We start from the raw sequence: 18,866 nt of genomic DNA, 5'->3' as shown, positions 1-18,866 counted from the left end.
CAGTGCTCCTTGGGCAGGAGCCATACCAAGCTATGGTACAACCAGAATGCTTTGTATGGCGCATATGTAAAAGTTGGTGAGAATTGTAGCTGACGTGCCAAACTTCCTTAATCTTCTGAGGAAGTGGAGGCGTTGGCTGGCTTTCTTAACTACAGTGTGGGGGGACCAGGACTTGGGGGGGACCAGCTTTTCTTAGCTGTCAGACATCAGGAATTTAAGCTCACTGCCCAAAGGCCTGGGAAGCATCCTTTCCAAATGGAGCTCCAGGGATGTACCTTTAACCTCCCTTACTGAATCACTAAGCGCTTCAAAGCAATCAGGAAACGGCACTCAGCCACATCATTGGACTGCCAAGGGAAGGCTCGTTCTACTCTGTAACCAGTTTGCTATGAAAATATAATTAAATTATTTCATTAAGAAGTACAGCAATATCAGATTAGTTGGATAGCAAGAGCTGTTTGTAGCTCAATCTTCGCCCACCTTTGGTTGCACACAAACTTGAGAGGAAAGTTTGATGAGTTGGCAGTCTCTGAGGACCACAGTTAGAAATGCTTCCTTAAAATAAAATCATGGAGTCTCATGAGACAGAGAGAATCTGTGTCTGTGCTAAAGCCATCCAGTTTAGTTCAAGACCTCAGCTTTCGTTCCCCAAATTACTGCAGATTAGTCCTCACCAAGCGCATCTCAAATTGCGTTTTGAAAACCCATATTGAATCGGACCCTTTCGGATACATTAGAACATAGAACCCTACAGTGCAGAAAGAGGCCCTTCGGCCCATCGAGTCTGCACCAAACACAATCCCACCCAGGCCCTATCCCCATATATTACACCCACTAATCCCTCTAACCTACGCATCCCTAGACACTAAGGGACAATTTCTTAGCATGGCCAATCAACCTAACCCGCACATCTTTGGACTGTGGGAGGAAACCGGAGCACCCGGAGGAAACCCACGCAGACACGAGGAGAATGTGCAAACTCCACACAGGCAGTGACCTGAGCCGGGATTCAAACCCAGCACCCTGGAGCTGTGAAGCAGCAGTGCTAACCCCTGTGCTACCGTGCCGCCCGAATCTTCCGCCCATTGGCTGGAATCTTTCTGTCCACAAAAGTCAATAGATTCCTGAGCAACCATTTTATGGCCCCGCCCCTGCGACATTGGCACCGTGAAATTCTATCCGTCGTGTGTTCCTGATTTTGTATAAGAACAGATGAACAGAGAGCAGGAGGAGGCCATTCGGCCCCTCTGGCCTGCTCTGCCACTTAATAAGATCATGGCTGATCTGATAGCAACCTCAAATCTGTGTCTTGCCTACTCCTGATAACCTTTCACCCCCTTGTTACTCAGAATCCAAGACCACTGCCTTAAAAAGATCCAAAGACTCTGCTTCCACCGCCTTTTCCAAAGACACACTGAGTGAAAACACTTCTCCTCATCTCTGTTTTAAATGGGTGATCTCTTATTTTTAAACAATGCCCCCCTCCCGAGTTCTAGATTTTCCCACGAGAGAAAATGGCCTTTCCACATCCACCGTGTCAAAACCCTTCAGGATCCTGTGGACAGGATTTTCTGACCTCGCTCTTCCCAAAACCGTAAAATCCGGCCCGATGTCAATGGGCCATTCTGTGGTCCGCTCCTCGTCCACTCTGATGCCTGTGGCGGATGGGAGGTAAAATTCCAGCCTGTATGTTTTAATCAAGTAGATGTTGTCTACATGGATTTTAGTAAGGCCTTTGACAAGATCCCTCATGGCAGACTGGTGCAGAAGGTGAAGTCACACAGGATCAGAGGTGAGCTGGCAAGGTGGATACAGAACTGACTCAGTCATAGAAGTGGAAGTGAATGGAGGGCTGTGATTAATGGCGTTCCTCACAGATTAGTGCTGGGACCTTTGCTGTTTGCAATATTCTCCCCGTGTCTGCGTGGGTTTCCTCCCGGTACTCCGGTTTCCTCCACAGTCCAAAGATGTGCAGGTTAAGCAGATTGGCCATGCTAAATTTCCCTTTGTGCTGGGGGGGAATTAACAGGGTAACTACATGGGGTTACAGGGATAGGGCCTGGGTGGGATTGTGGTCGGTGCAGACTCGATGGCCAATTGGCCTCCTGTTGTGCTGTAAATTTCATTGATTTGAGTATTGCCCTGGGTCTCTGGATTACTAGCTCAGTGACAATACCACTACGCCACTGCCTCCCCTGTGCTACAGCGTAAAAGAGGTTTAGGGTATCTTAAAATCCAAGACCTTGATTTATCACAGCCAGATGCACCGTACCCACTTTGGGTGAGGAACTATGGATGTTTGAGGCACCCAGAGGCCTCTGCGTAGAGATCAGGCATAGAGTAGAATCAACGTGCTGCACATCTCACTGGAATTGCCCACAATCAGGGAGGGCAGGATCAGGGAAGTGGGGGCCTTAGCCTTCCTTCAGCAGGACCTGGAGGAACACTAATCTAAAATGCTGCGAAAGCTGGAAATCTGAAATAAAAAACAGAAAATGCTGGAAATACTCAACAGCATCTGTGGTGAGAGAGAGAGAAACAGAGTTTAACATTTCAGACTATGACATTTCATCAGAACTATATCTCATGTTAACTCAGAAATCAGAGGTCCAAACTGTCTTTTCTTCCCTTTTGGGAGAATAGGATTACATTTTAAACTTCTTTTTTTGTGACCTTCAGCCCGCTTCCACTCACTGTCGGGGACTAAATTTTAGCTCACTTTAGTGAAATTTAGTGTAGTTACACCCACAGTGCTGTTAGGGAGTTCCAGGGTTTTGACCCAGGAATAGTGAAGGAATGGCAAAATAGTTCCTAACCAGCATGTCTATTGGATTATAGGAGGAAACGAGAAAAGGAAAGTTTATTTATTAGTCACAAGTAGCTTACATCAACACTGCAACAAAGTTGCGGTGAAATTCCCATAGCACCCAAGAAGGCATACGGGGGGAGCTTGCTGTTGGTGGTGTTCCCATGCATCTGCTGCCTTTGTCCTTCTAACTGGTAGATTTAGAAGGTGCGATCAAAGGAACCTGTGTGTGTTGTTGTAGTGCATCTTATAGGTGGTACACACAGTTGCCAACTGTGCATTAGTGGTGGAGGAAGTGAATGTTTGAAGTAATAATGAAATAATAAAGTTTATTTATTAGTCACAAGTAGGCTTACATTAACACTGCAATAAAATTTCCCTAGTCTGGTGCCTATTCGGGTCAATGCATTGAACCGGATGTCTTTCAGAATGTGGGAGGAAACCAGAGCACCCGGAGGAAACCCACGCAGGCATGGGGAGAATGTGCAAACCCCACACAGAGAGTGACCCAAGCCAGGAACCAAACCCGGGTCCCTGGTGCCAATCAACAGTATTGATGATGTTGAGCCTTTTGAGTGTTGCTAGAACTGCATCCATCCAGACAAGTGGAGAGTATTCCATCACATTCCTAACTTGTGCCTTGTAGGTGGTGGACAGGGTTTGGAAAATCAGGAGGTGAGTTACTCACTGCAGTACTCCTAGCCTCTGACCTGTTCTTGTAGCCGCAGTATTTATAGGGCTGCTCCAGTCCAGTTTCAGGTAAATGGTAACCTCAGGATATTGGGTGAAGAACTTACCTTCTTCAAGCCAGCACAGCTCAGCACAATTTCTCCTTGACCCCCAAAACATAATTGATTGTGAAGTCAATGATATTGGTCCAACATTACAATTTGCGTTACTCAACTTGAATTCTGCATTACACAGATGACATCTCTCTTGGTGCGTAAAGTGACTGGTGTCCAATGGAGCATATCTGTGCAAATCTATTCCTCGCTCAAGCAAATATTCATCATTTTGAGAGGAGTTGAGTTAATAGAGTTTTCACTAACTTGACAACTGTGATTTGTGCTGTGCCATGGTTAGCAGGGAATCTGCACTAAACTATCCTTTTGTGCCTTAAGTAACAAGGGAATATGACAACACATCTCTTTATTGATCACCTATCTTTTCAAGTCAAAGAGGGATATGGGGTTTTACCTTTAAAGTTTATTTATTAGTGTCACAAGTAGGCTTACATTAACACTGTAATGAAGTTACTGTGAAAATCCCCTAGTTGCCACACTCCAAGCCTGTTTGAGTATACTGTAGGAGAATTAGGCATGGCCAATGCACCTAACCAGCACATCTTTTGGATTATGGGAGGAAACGGGAAAAGAAAAGTTTACTTATCAGTCACAAGTAGGCTTACATTAACACTGCAATGAAGTTACTGTGAAAAATCCCCTAGCACCTGGAGGAAACCCACACAGACATGGGGAGAATGTGCAGAATCTGCACTGACAGTGGCCCAAGTTGGGAATTGAACCCAGGTCCCTGGCATGAAAGGGGGAGAATTGAAAGTGGGAAAGGCTCTTGTTCTCTCTTCCAAACATCGCAACACAATTACGCACCTTCACGCACAATTAATTACTGTGAAGAGCCTTGTTCAGTGTAAATCAACACAATACGCAGGCACTATTGACAAAGCATTTTCATTTTAATTCGTGTGATAAATAATGCAATTATCCCACATTTTATTAATTTTTCCCTTATAAAATATCATTATTTATTAGTATAATGTCATTGCCAGATAAAACATTAGCACAGGAATAAAACAGCTTTGATAAATTCGTAATGATTTTATTTGGGGTTTTCCATAATAAATATCATTATTTATGAACGTCATTGGCAAATGAATGCCTGCCTGGTTATTAGCACAGGGATAAGGATAGCTTTGATGAATCTATCTAATCTAATTATGCTGTTGCCCCAGCTCGTTCGCGACGACTATCTTGTGCCTGAAATTAATAATGAAGAGGAAAGTCTGTGCAACTCGCGCACCAGTTGGGAACTTGTGACCTAGCTAATGCGACACGGTCCCTTTGTGAATGCATGAAGCCAGAAGTGGAAAATCTGGCCCAAGTACAATCGCCCCAGATGGGAGCCAACCTCACTGTCTCCCAGTTGGCTGTCAACCTGTCAGATGAAGATGGCGACCTTGGCTTTCCAGAAAGCATGTTAATTGAGGACACGTCAGCAAAACGCGACTCTTAATCAGTGGGAACCTCCACGGGATATAAGGTTCAACCAGCCAGAACAACACGATGTGCACATGAATTCTTAAAAGCTTGTGCTACCCAAGAATGTCACATTTATTCAGCAGGAAAGATGTTCTCTTAACCATTTCCTCAATTTTGTGTTTTTCTTTATTTTGTTTAGAAAACAGACGGTCAAACTTGCATTTATATAGTATCTTTTACGTGGGCATCTTGTGATCGCACTCGAGAGGAAGGTTCACCAGGATGTTGCCTGGGCTGGAGCGTTTCAGCCACGCACAGAGACTGGATGGGCTGGGGCTGTTTTTTATGAAGTAGAGAAGGCTGAGGGTGAGCTGCTGCAGGGCATCTTGTAGAGGGTACACATGGCTGCCACTGTGTGTCGGCGATGGAGGGATTGAATGTTTGTGGAAGACATAGCAATAGCCTTGCGTTTTGCCGCCAGGAATCTACCTCCGACCTGCTGCCGGCCTCCTGTCTCAAAGTGTGGGGGAGGCAGAGGGATGTAATCCCATGCCAGGAACATTCCAGGGGCATTGTCAACCTGTCCCCGAGTGGGGCCCTAGTTGGGATAGCTGCACAGAACCATAGAACCCTACAGTGCAAAAAGAGGCCCTTCGGCCCATCGAGTCTGCACCAAGTACAATCCCACCTCAGGCCCTACCCCCCCATATCCCTACATATTATACCCACTAATCCCTCTAACCTATGCATCCCTGGACATTAAGGGGCAATTTCTTAGCATGGCTAATCAACCTAACCCGCACATCTTTGGACTGTGGGAGGAAACCGGAGTACCTGGAGGAAACCCACACAGACACGAGGAGAATGTGCAAACTCCACACAGACAGTGACCTGAGCCGGGAATCGAACCCAGGACTCTGGAGCTGTGAAGCAGCAGTGCTAACCACTGTGCTACCATGCCGCCCAGAACTGGCAAAACATCAGGAAACTAGCACTGCAGTACAAATTTACCAGCTCGCCTGCCTTCTAACCTGACTCCTCATCTATGGGAAAATCCAGTGGCCCAGCATCTAATGTGACTTCGGGGTGAGATTTTATTGGATCCCAGGTTTGTGGACTAAAATGCCAGTGGCAGTGGCAGGGGGCTGGGGGGTGGGGGGACTGGGGTTTGAGGGGCAGTGGGTGGGAAGTTGAAGATGCAATAAAATGTCAGAGAGTTGTGGTAGGCTGCTCAACACAGCCAGGCTCTGTAATGTCCTCACAATGTTAGGGGTTATCGGTTACACACAAAAAGAGAAAGATGTGGTTTGCATGTGTAGATTCAAAGTAAGAACAACGGGTGTATTGCAGGAAGTTTTGCCTGTATAAAGTAGAAACTGAAACTAAAGGAGTCTATGAAGCACCGCAATGACATCACCATCAAATCTTGTGACCAACTCTTCATGTAATCATGCAACCACTTAAATATATAACGCCCCTCCCCTTTTATTTCTGAGATCAAATTACTGTGATGTTATTCATAGTACCAATAATACTCTAGACACAGTACTATGCACCATTAATCATTATGCACAGTCAATGAGGGGAGGTGGTGATGTAGTAGTATTGTCACTGGACTAGTAATCCAGAGATCCAGTTAATGTCCTGGAGACCTGGGTTCAAATCCCACCACAGCCGACGGCAAAATTTGAATTCAATTGAAAAAAATCTGGAATTTAAAGTCGACTGATAACCATGAAACCGTTGTCAAATGTCGTAAAAACCCTTTGCGGAAAGAAAATTATTGTCCTTACCCAGTCTAGCCTACATGTGACTTCAGAGCCACAGCAACGTTGTTGACTCTTAACTGCCCCTCTCAAAAGGCCTAGCAAGCCACTCAATTCAGGGGCAACTAAGGATGGGCAATAAATGCTGGCATTCTAACCCATCAAGTCTATACCAACACTCCAAAAGGGAATCCCACCCAGGCCCTCCCCACCTCCCTATCCCCATAACCCTGCACATTTACCATGACAAAACCACATAATCTTTGGACACTAAGGGGCAATTTAGCATGGCCAATTCACCTAACCTGCACATCTTTGGATTGTGGAAGGAAACTAGAGCAACCGGGGGAAACTCATGCAGACTTTAATGTTTAGCAAACAGAGTCAAAGAGAATCTCAAGACTTTTTATGCACATATTAGGAGTAAGAGAAAGAGTAGGCCTACTCAAGGACAATGGAGGGAAGTTATGCATGGAACCACAGGAAATGGGTGAAATCCTGAGTGAATTCCCCATGGCTGGATGGGACCTATACCAAGTTACTGCAGGAGGCAAGAGGAGGAATAGCTGGGGCCTTAACAGATATCTTCACATCCTCTTTGATCACAGGCAAGGTTCCATAGGACTGGAGAATAGCCAATGTTGTTCCCTTCTTTAAGAAAGGAAACAGGGTACTGTCCTGGGCTTACTAATGTTTCCTATCCCACTGGGAGATGCTCCCACCCACAGGGATTAAAGGTATACCTCATCAATGGAGAGAGATCAGGCATGATCACTTCGCTGGTGGGGCAGAGGCCATTGAAGCTTCCCGAAAGGTCAGAGACAAGGGGGCTGCCAGTTGGGCAGTTCCACCATGACAGTGCCAGCCTGACACTCTGGCTGTGCCTACTAGGCACCCTGGCACTGCCCATTGGGCACCAGGCAGTGCGAAGGGGTTGGAGCCTACTGGGAGTGAGGCTGATCGGTGGTGACGTCAGCAGGGGGATCCTGCTACACACTTTGCATTAGGGATCGGTGGGGTTTGGAGGGAGGAGGGCGATTGGGGCTGGCCATGGGAGGGGGTGGTCAGGTTGGCCATGGGGCAAGGTCAGGTTGGCTTTTGGGGAAACGTCAGGACTGACCATGGGGGACTGGCAATCGGGGGGAGAGTCACAGAGATTGGCAATCAGAAGGCCAGCAAGGGGGGAGACCAGTGCACACGTGCCAATCTCTTCACTGACAGGTCGGTGCATGCACAGTGGCCTACTCAGAATGCTGTTGCTGGTCTCTCGGGTGGGATTAGACTCCTCCACCTTACCACCGCGAATCCCTTGGCGGATTCCGTAAAGCACAGAGATCTGGAAATTCAACCAACTAAGTTCGTCCAAAATATGGACAGGAAAATCTCCCTTTTTCCTGCCCGTTGGGCACTTACATTTTTGGGGGGAAACTCAGCCCCCCTTCCACCCCCCACCCTTGTGCTTCAAAATGTTCCGCTATTACTTTTAAATTATTCAAGTTGGACCCTATAATTAGAATATCATCCTGGTAAGATTGTACAGCCCAGAGACCACTTAAAATCTGACCCATCGATCTTTGGAATAGGGCTGCTGCAGATGTTGTTCCATAAGCCATATTTTACATTAAAAAAGACCTTTATGAGTAACGATGGTAAACAATGTTGAAATTGAGCAGCCTCATTCATCTGTAAGTATGTTTGTGAAAGATCAATCTTGCTGAATTTCTGCCCAACTGATAACTAGCAAACAAATCTTAAACTAAAGGAAGTAGATATTGATGAGCGCACAACACTGGATTTATACTTGTTTTAAAATCACCACAAGTTGGAACTGAACCATCTGATTTCATGACAGGTACAATCGGGGTAGCCCAGTTACACATTGTAACTGGCTCTAACACACCAGTGTTAACAAGTTGTACTAATTCTTCTTTGACCTTGGGATGAATTGCACATTGAACCGCTCTTGCTTTGATACTTTTGACTATTTGGCTTTATCTTGAGTTTCACTTGAACTCCCTTCACTAAGCCCAGTATCTCCTTGAATACACTCTTGTATTTATCCAGAAGGTGTTGTTGGTCTGTTTTGACATCAAACAACCCCTTGACAGCACTCCAGCTCAGCACCATCTTGTCCAACCATATCTCCCAACAGAACTAGGAAATTACCACGGACCACCTGGAGAGGCAACTCTACTCTCTCCACATAGACAGTCCACTCAACTCTATGTTGAACATAAGAACATAAGAAATAGGAGCAGGAGTAGGCCATCTAGCCCTTCGAGCCTGCCCCGCCATTCAATAAGATCATGGCTGATCTGTCGCTGCTCAGTTCCACTTTCCCGCCCTCTCCCCATAACCCTTAATCCCCTCTCTTATCAAAAACCCATCAACCCGCGTCTTAAAAATATTTAGCGAGGCAGCCTCCACCACTTCAACGGGCAGAGAATTCCAGAGATTCACCACCCTTTGAGTGAAGAAGTTCCTCCTCAACTCCGTTCTAAACCGCCCCCCCTTTATCTTGAGGCTGTGCCCCCTAGTCCTACTGTCTTTTTTGAGCGGGAAGAGTCTCTCCACCTCTATCCTATCCATCCCATTCATCATCTTATACGTCTCAATGAGATCTCCCCTCATTCTTCTAAACTCTAACGAGTACAAGCCTAGTTTATTCAACCTCTCCTCATAGCTCAACCCCCTCAACTCCGGTATTAGCCTAGTAAACCTCCTCTGCACTCCCTCCAAGGCCAAAATATCTTTGCGCAGGTGCGGCGCCCAAAACTGCACACAGTACTCCAGCTGCGGCCTCACCAATGCCCTATACAGCTGCAGCAAGACCTCCCTACTTTTATATTCAATCCCCCTCGCTATGAAGGCCAGCATCCCATTCGCCTTCCTGACCACCTGCTGCACCTGCAAGCTGGGTTTTTGCGACTCATGCACAAGGACCCCGAGGTCCCTCTGCACCGTTGCCTGCTGCAGTTTTTCGCCCCGTAAGTGATATTCCTTCCTACCATTCTTCCTACCAAAGTGGACCACCTCACACTTGCCAACATTAAATTGCATTTGCCATTTCCTGGCCCATTCGCCCAGCCTATCTAGATCCTTCTGCAGACTCTCCACACCCTCCGCACAATTTGCCGTTCCCCCAATCTTGGTGTCATCAGCAAATTTCGACACCCTACACTCGGTTCCCTCCTCCAGATCATCTATATAAATGGTAAAAAGCTGAGGCCCTAGCACCGACCCCTGGGGCACTCCACTAGTCACCATCCGCCAATCCGAATATGATGATTATGATGTAATTATTATTATGTTGACTATGATGTAACCTTTTATTGACAAAATCTCTTTAATGTATGTCCTTAAAATCATATCAGCTTGTTTTAAAGAAAGGTGCTTCGGCTTTTGTTGGTATTTAGTCTGAATTAAAAATACAGCAGCACCAGCATCAACCTCCTACCTAATAGGTTATCCACTTAACTTTGGAACACCCAGAATCTATGTAATTCACCCTGTATGGATAAAACATTCAGTTGGAGCTCTTTGTCATATTTCTGGACATTCTCTTATTCACAGTCACAATTCTTTTTCTTCAAGGTTGTAAATTCTTTTTGTAGAATGCATCTTGCTCTTTTCCTTGAAGGTGCCCAGATTCTTCTGAATATTCTTCTCAGAGAAGCTGTTCTAGCCCAACCAGCTCTTATAATGTAACCCATTTTGCCATAATTCTTGCACTGAGTATTCTGGCTCCAGCATTCACTTGCTGAATGACCCCTTTCGGCACATCTGTGACATGCTTGTTGCCATTTTGATCTCTTCTAGGCAGTTCCCAACTTGTGGATCTTCATTCCTGCCCCAAATTGTGAAGCCTGTTTCGCAGCCAATTCCATTATCACAGCGATTTCTACTGCCGTCTTCAAAATCAAAGCAAGATCAGTGAGCAATCTTCTTTGGATAGCCTCATTTTGGGGGCCATAAACTATACAATCTTGAAGAGTATCTTCTAATAACTCGCCAAACTCACATTGATGTGCCAGTCTTTTTAAGGTTGCCACAAACTGAGCAATGCTTTCACCTTCCACTTGATTCCTTCAGTAGAACCTGAGCAATTCCACAATAATCAATGGCCATGGAGAGCAATGGTCTTCAAGGATCTTTGTCAAGTCATTGTAACTTTTGGTTCTTGGCTTTGCTGCATGAACCAAGTGCCAGAGCAAATTGAAGTTTTTACTTCCTACTGTACTAAGAAAAACTGGTATGAACAACCCATTTACAATTTTATTCGCTTGTACAAAGTACTGAAAATGCTCGGCATAAAAACTCCATGATTCATTTTCATCATCGAAAGGCCCCTTGGATATTAATTCATCCATCATTTCTCTTGCAGGCACTAGGAACTCAAGACTGCACAGTATATTTTTTACTATTTTCCCACTATTCATCGTTCTTCTATCCTGGAGACTATTATATTTTGTTTCAAATTACTCTAGCCATAAAGCAAAGCATTCTTTCTTTTCAAACATGCCTAGATACTGCTTGGAATGTCACCATTCCATGATCCTTTCATAAAAACCACACAGAAAGCGTCCACCCTATCCCTCTGCGTGGCTAATCTCCCGTTCCGCCTGTACACATTGTAACACATGCGGAGACCCTGTAGCTTAGGGGAGTCCCTAAGAAAGAAATGAAATTATTATTTTTTCACTTGGACTTCTTTCAAAGGCTTCAATCTTTAATCCTGTTTGTTGATTTTCCCCAGCTTTCTAAGTGCGGGGACACACAATGCTTTTTTTTACTTTAGGATAATTTCTCCATGTTCTCAATGAAAGAAAATTCCAACTCACCGTCAATTTTCTCTTGGTAACATGTTCGGAATTGTGGGGGTTTAAACAAAAAAGAAAATGAGGTGAGGTGGGATTCTCCCAAAAAAATTCTAAGTGCCGAATTTGCGTAAAAACTGGAGTTAATCCAGTTGGTTTCTTCAGCGGGAGTTTCAAAATGAATCTCCCACACTCTGTGCATCACAGAATGCCACAGCGTGAATCCCATTAAAAAGCTGTGGGTGAGGCCTATTCCCACTGAAGGGGCCATTGCGCATGTGCCGATCTGTCAGCAGTGATATCAATGCTTGCCTCCCTTGATCACTGGCCAGCACCATGACCCCACATCGCTGGCCCTGCAACCTCCCCCCTTGCCCCTAACAATCAGGTCACTGACCTCCCAGCCATGTCCCCCCCCCCCACCACCCTGATGGCCAGCCCCGATCACTGGCCTCCCTCCCTCTATCGCAGATCTTGACTTCAGAGTGGCAGCAGGACTGCACATCCCCACCGATCACCCTCCAGGGATCCCCATCCCTATAGGCCCACCCTCTCTGGTCACTCCTCCTTGGCACTGCCCAATGCCCAGAGGGCAGTACAAAGATGCCCCCTGGGCATTGGCACTTTGTTCCTTGGGCAGTGCCAGGTGGCCAGGTTGGCACTGTCAAACTGACAATTTCCAGGGGCACTTCCCGATCTCCTGGGGAACCTCTATGGCCCCTCCTTCACTCCAGTGGGGCCGGGCCACCAGTTCCCCGCAAGTGGAGAACCCCATTGGAGTGAAACATTCCTGGGCAGGAAGGGGGGAGATACTAGCAGATACTTCCATCCCAGGACCACTAATGGCAGGGAAATGCACATTTAAATAACTTATTCAGCTCCATGCTGATTTTTGACACGGAGCTGACAATGTTAGAAATCTGGTTGCTGAAGATGCGCAGACACCATGAAGCCCGGCGAGAATCAAACTACACGGCCCATTCTTGAGTCTCCCAGCCTGTGACACTGCTTAAGCAGGCTGGGAGAATCACCCTGTGTTTTGCACACATGAATTTAAACTGGTAACAACGAATTTAGTGCAGGAGATGTTGTCTGTACAAAGCACAAACTGAAACTAAAGCAGGAACCTGTGAAGTCCCCCAATGACGTCATCATCAAGTTATGTGACCATCTCTTAAAGAAATCATGCAACCACTTAAATATATAATCTGCTCCTGACTTGCTTTTCCCATTATTGGAAGACAAATGGCAGAGCAGTGAAAATCCCTAAAACCCTAACACTAACCCTAACACTAACACTAACCCTAACCCTAACATTCTCAGTTTATAGGAATCACTTCCTAATCACGAATTGTTGCACATTTGATGCATTGATAACAGCAAGCACCATTCCGCCCACTATAACCCTGGCAATTAAAGTGACTGCTGTGTAAAAAGTAATCCATTCACGGCCAGTAGGTTTATTTTTGCCTCTATCACCCAAAAAATTGGGTGGCACAGTGGTTAGCACTGCTACCTCACAGCTCCAGAGACCTGGGTTCGATTCCCAGCTCAGGTCACTGCCTGTGCGGAGTCTGCATGTTCTCCCCGTGTCAGCGTGGGTTTCCCCCGGGTGCTCCGGTTTCCTCACACAGTCCAAAGATGTGTGGGTTAGGTTGATTGGCCATGCTAAACTGACCCTTAGTGTCCTGGGATAAATAGGTTTATGGGATTAGCAGGGTAAATATGTGGGGTTACAAGGATAGGGCCTGGGTGGGATTATTGCCAATGGGCCAAAGGGCCTCCTTCTGCACTGTAGGGATTCTGTGAAATCAAGGCCAGTGCAGGCATAGAGACTTTCTAAACATAGGGCGGGATTTTGCAGCCACACTCACCCCAAGACTGGAAAATCCCACCCCAGGTCAACGGCCCCTTCCCGCTCCGAATCCCATGCTGGGCGAGACAGGAAAATTCTGCCCACAGTTTTCCAGTGAGGTTAGAGTCAGGAGGAAGCAGCACAGTGCAAACTCTCTCATTGAAAAACTACAAGGGTTCGGGCCACCATTGCAGCAGCCTCGCATTAAAATTTAAAAGGATCATAATTGGTTGTAAATTATTCAGTAGAAGTAATGGACTTTGAGCCACTTTAATTATATGGGAGTAACAAATTAATTGCCATTGTCGACAAAAAAATTCTGTGTGTGTGTGCATGTGTGTGTGTGTGTGTGTGTGTTTGTGTGCGTGTGTGTGTGTGTGTGCGTGCGTGTGTGTGTGTGTGGACAGGAGCTGGGTGGCTGTGAAACCTGTTGAGGCACAGAGACAATTTACACATCATGTGGTAACGGGTAATCAATAAGGAAAACTAATTATAAGCAACACCTCTCCACATGAGGCTGTCAGGGCAACTGTAAGTCATGTGGACTTGCTTTTCAATCAATTAAAGTATAAGGCTGCATGTTTAGGATTTCTGCCTCAGAACTTCCCTGCTATCGAACATGCTCAGATCTGTACCAGAATAGTAGGATAGCTTCACACAACTCGGCCTGGTTGACACATAGAAACCCTGCAGTGCAGAAGAAGGCCATTCGGAGTCTGCACCAACAATAATGCCACCTAGGCCCTATTCGCATAACCCCACATATTTACCCCCCATAATTCTTCTAACCTACGCGCCCCGGGATACTGAGGGGCAATTTAGCGTGGGCAATGCACCTAACCCGCACATATTTAGAACGTGCAGACTCCACACAGACAGTGACCCAAGCTGGGAATCGAACCCAAATCCCTGGAGTTGTGGGCAGCAGTGCTAATCATTGTGCCACCGTGCTTTGGGTGCAATCTTACCGGCCCATTGCGCTGTGCGATCAGGCCTGGAAAATAGCATGTGTAGCTGAAAACCTGGTTCACAAAAGGCACAAACTGATTTGGTACCATCTTCCCAGCCCTGTTATGCCAGCAAGATCGACTCTGCACCCAGAAAAGGCACAGAACCACTTTGAATATGGGTGTCATGATTACCGTGACATTAACAAGTCAGCATTGCCATTTCCAACCTCCCAGAGTCATCCCTCCTCTTGCTCATGATAACCACTCATGGTCCCCACCATTGGAGACCAGAGCCAAGACCATGCCGGGGTGGGGGAATCAGAGGCCATTGAAGCACCCCAGATGGTTGGGAGCACAGTCGGTCAGTTGGGGCTGTGATGGGAGTGGTGAAGTAAGGGGAGTTCTGCAGTGAGGGGGAGTTCTGCTCAGGGGTTGTGGCAAGTGGCGAGGATCGGCAGACAAGGGGGGACGGTGATTGGCAAACAGGGGGTGTGCAAGAGGGATTGCAGAGGGGGCGGGCAGCTGAGGGGGCTGTGATGGGGGAGGGCTGTAGAGGGTCGCGATGCCCCGAAGTCAGAGACTCGTGTTGCCGTGGGCCAATAATGGGCGGGTGGGGGGGTGCGATATCTATGAGAGGTGGGGGGGCTGACAGGAGATCCAGGCACCTGCGCAATGGCAGCCTGAGCAGTCTTCAACCGACTTCCCCGCTGTGCTCGCCCACCCTCCCTCTTTCCTGGGGGAGCATCACTTTTAAGGTGACGGTTAATCCAACACTATCTAAAGGGGTAGACTTGGAAGATTTGATTCCAAGTCACTGGTGAAGATGCAAAGAATTTATTGGAATGCTGGTTTATTAGATACTAAGGAAATGAAAGGATGTGGCAATAAGATCAGAAAGTGAATCTGAGGTTGCTGTGGTCTTATTGATTGGCAGAACAGGCTCAAGGGCACAAATGGCCTTGTCCTGCTTCTATATCTTCTGGAAGTGAGGGGTTAGTTGTGTCTGGGTTGAAGAGTCTGTGCACCTTTCCTCAGGAACAAGAAGCCTGAAAGAGGTTTATGAGATTCTGAGAGCTTTTGATGTTCCCACTTACAAGTGAGAGCAGAAATTGAGACCATAGATATGAGATGGTCCCTAACCATCCAGTAGGGAATTCGGGAGAAACTGCTTTACCCAGTGAGTGGTTAGATTGTGGAGCTTGCTTCCACAAGGAATAGTTGAGGTGAATAAAAACAGACACATTTAAGAAGGAGCTAAATTAGTACATATGGAAAAGTAAAGTGGTAGACTGAGAGGGGCTCATGTGTGGTCCAAAGACCAGCTTGGACGAGTTTTGGTGAATAGCCTGTTTCTGTGCTGTAAATAATTTGTGGTGATGAAATACGATGTAAAAGTCAACTGACCTTACCTGGAGACTTCAGAGTAAAACCAAAGTAGCCCTTGGTTGGCAGCACTATTTGGGCAGTGTCGCACTGGGCTCCTGTTACACACCCTGACTTTAACAGGACTGATTATCAGGAGACTTCCATACCACCCATTTCCTGCCATCTTCTAAGTCTACTCCTTTAGATAGTGTTGGATTAACTGTCACCTTCTTAAAGGTGATGCTCCCCCAGGAAAGAGATAGTGAGGTGAAGAGGTTTAAGGAAGGAATGCAGAAACTGACCACTCCTCATTTCCAAACACTTCTGGGCCGATACTAAAATAAGTGGACGATTGGGGTGATGGGATGGAAATCCCAACTAGAAGAACATAAGAAATAGGAGCAGGAGTAGGCCATTCAGCCCATTCATTGACATCATGGCCGAACTTCTACTCCATCACCATTTTCCTTCACTATCCTCTCTTCTGTGTCTATGTACAAATAGTAGCCATGATGTGGACTGGGATGGGCACAGTGAGAATCTTGCAACACCAAATTATAGTCCAACAGGTTTATTTGAAATCTTGTGCTTTTGGAGTGCTGCTCCTTCATTGGAACATTCCAATCTGTAATTATCTTGCAATTGTGTCTTTGTCTATATATAGCGCGTTTGTGAACCTACCTCTCCATTCGCCTGATGAAGGAGCAGCGCTCCGAAAGCTTGTGGTTCCAAATAAACCTGTTGGACTTTAACCTGGTATTGTGAGGCTTCTTATTATGCACAAATGTAGTACGATAAAGGACAACATGGTGGGACAATAGTTAACGCAGCTACCTCAGAGTGCCAGGGATCTGGGTTCAATTCCAGCCTTGGGTCACTGTCAGTGTGGAGTCTGCACATTCTCCCCGTGTCTGCGTGAGTTTCCTCCGGGTGCTCCGTTTCCCTCTCACACTCCAAGGATATACAGGTTAGGTGCATCGGCCGTGTTAAACTGCCCGAAGATTAGAGGATTAGGGGATTTTGGGGGGAAATGTATGGCGTTACAGGGATAGGGTGGGGGGTGGGCCCAGGTGAGATACTCTGTCAAAAAGTCAGTGTGGGCTCAGTACTCCAGATGTGGTCACACCAAGACTCTATATAACTGCAATAAGGCACCTTTATTGCTTTATTTCAACTCTCTCACAATAAAGGCCAACGTACCATCTGCTTTCTTAATTGCTTGCTGCACCTGAATGTTATCATCCAGTGACTCATGAACATAGGGCACCAAAGTCCCTTTGATGTTGAGCATTTCCCAGCCTCTCACCATTTAAGAAATATTCGGTATTTCTGTTTTTGCTATCAAAGTTGGAGACCTCACATTTCTCCACATTGCATTCCTTCCATCAGGTATTTGCCCATATCCCCTTGAAGTGTCTCTGCACCTTCCTTAAAACTCACACTTCCAGCTAGTTTCGTGTCATCTGCAAACTTGGAAAGATTGGGTGTGATTTTCCTGCCCCATTACGTTAGTTCAGTAGCGTGGCAGGGTGTGAAATGTCAGCAGGAGTCCAAAAAGCAGTAATCAAGGCCAATGTAAAGCAATCTTCCTGGGCTATTTTATTGATGTAATCAGCCTCATGCCAGGGAACAGCATGAGGCTGGTTACAATATGAAGATCTGCATTTGCATCTCTTTAGCATGTCCAGACTCACTGATGTTTCCGACCCCGCTGGTTAAGGTCCACAGCGGCAGGGATCATGAATGGTCCCCTGCAATCAGGGAGTGGCGGGGGGTGGGGGGAATGCAGGGAATGATGTCTAATGGGGGGCATCAGGGGCAGCGATTGGGAGGCCAGCGTTTGGGAGGGAGGGCGTGTCAGCTGACCTCCCAGTACACTGGGAGATCGGCACATGCGCACTGGCTCCCTCAGCAGTCCGTTGCTTGCCTCCCAACCTAATCCTGCCCTCCCTGCTGGTGTGAATTGCCTGAAGGCCTGTACATTGCAGAGAGTGTTGTAAATTCATTTCACTAACTTGCCCAAAAATTTGGCAAGAAAACCTCACATTTTCCCACCCATTTAGGCACTTAGTTTTTTTTGTGAAAATCGCACCCCTTATATTTAATCCCCACATCCAAAGCATCGATAAAAATCAATGTGAGCAGCACTAATCCAACCACTAACCCTGGCATACATCACTAATCACAGTTTGCCAGCCTGAAAATGCCCCATTTATTCCTGCTCTCTGTTTTCTGTCCATTAACCAATTCCCAATCTGTCCTCCTTTAAGCCACACCTTGTAACCCACCTCTTTGATCAGTGATTTAAATACCTGCCCTAATGTTTCCTTCTGTGGCTCAGAATGCAAGTACAATACTTTGTAAGTTTAAGCCACTGCTTGAGTTCCATGGCCTCTGGTGGAATTTAAATTCAGCTCAATAAATCTGGATTATAAAGCTAGCCTCAGTACAGGTGACCATAAAACATCACTTGTTGTAAAAACCCACTTAATGTCCTTTAGGGAAGGAAATCTGCCGTCCTTACCTGGTCTGGCCTACTTGTGACTCAAGACCCAAAGCAATGTGGTTGATACTTAAGTGCCCTCTGAAATGTTGTGGCAAGCCACTCAGTTCCAGGGCAAAAAGTTTATTTATTGATGTGATAAGTAGGCTTACATTAACACTGCAATGGAGTTACTGTGAAAGTCACCACAATCCAGCACCTGTTCGGGTACACTGAGGGAGAATTTAGCATGGCCAATGCAGCTAACCAGCACATCTTTCAGACTGTGGGAGAAAACCGGAGCACCCGAAGGAAACCCACGCAGACACAGGGAGAACATGCAGACTCCACACAGATAGTGACCCAGGCCGGGAATTGAACTCAGGTTCCTGGCACTGTAAGGCAGAAGTGCTAACTGCTGTGCCACCATGCACTCTTGGGATCCATTAGGAATGAGTGACAAATGCTGGCATTGCCATCAACTCCTACATCCCATGAAAGAATACATTGCGAAACAGCTATGTCACCCCCTTCAAACCTCCTGGTGTTTCTCTGTCTCCCATTCCTTCAAATTGCTGGCCTGAGACTCCATCTCCCCCACCACCA

At 46.4% G+C, this 18,866-nt stretch overlaps 1 protein-coding gene across 2 annotated transcripts in view; it reads left to right on the top strand.

Annotated features, from left to right (window-relative positions):
* Positions 1-18,866, top strand: part of galntl6 (polypeptide N-acetylgalactosaminyltransferase like 6) — a 1,196,842-nt gene that overhangs the window by 1,069,840 nt on the left and 108,136 nt on the right. The gene's annotated exons all lie outside the window — the stretch shown is intronic.

Source organism: Carcharhinus amblyrhynchos, chromosome 5, assembly GCF_965287045.1.
Source record: "Carcharhinus amblyrhynchos chromosome 5, sCarAmb.v2.hapA, whole genome shotgun sequence".
In the NCBI taxonomy this organism is placed as follows: Eukaryota; Metazoa; Chordata; class Chondrichthyes; order Carcharhiniformes; family Carcharhinidae; genus Carcharhinus; species Carcharhinus amblyrhynchos.
The sequence above is the reverse complement of the archived record's forward strand: the minus strand, read 5'-3'. Positions and strand labels throughout refer to the sequence as shown.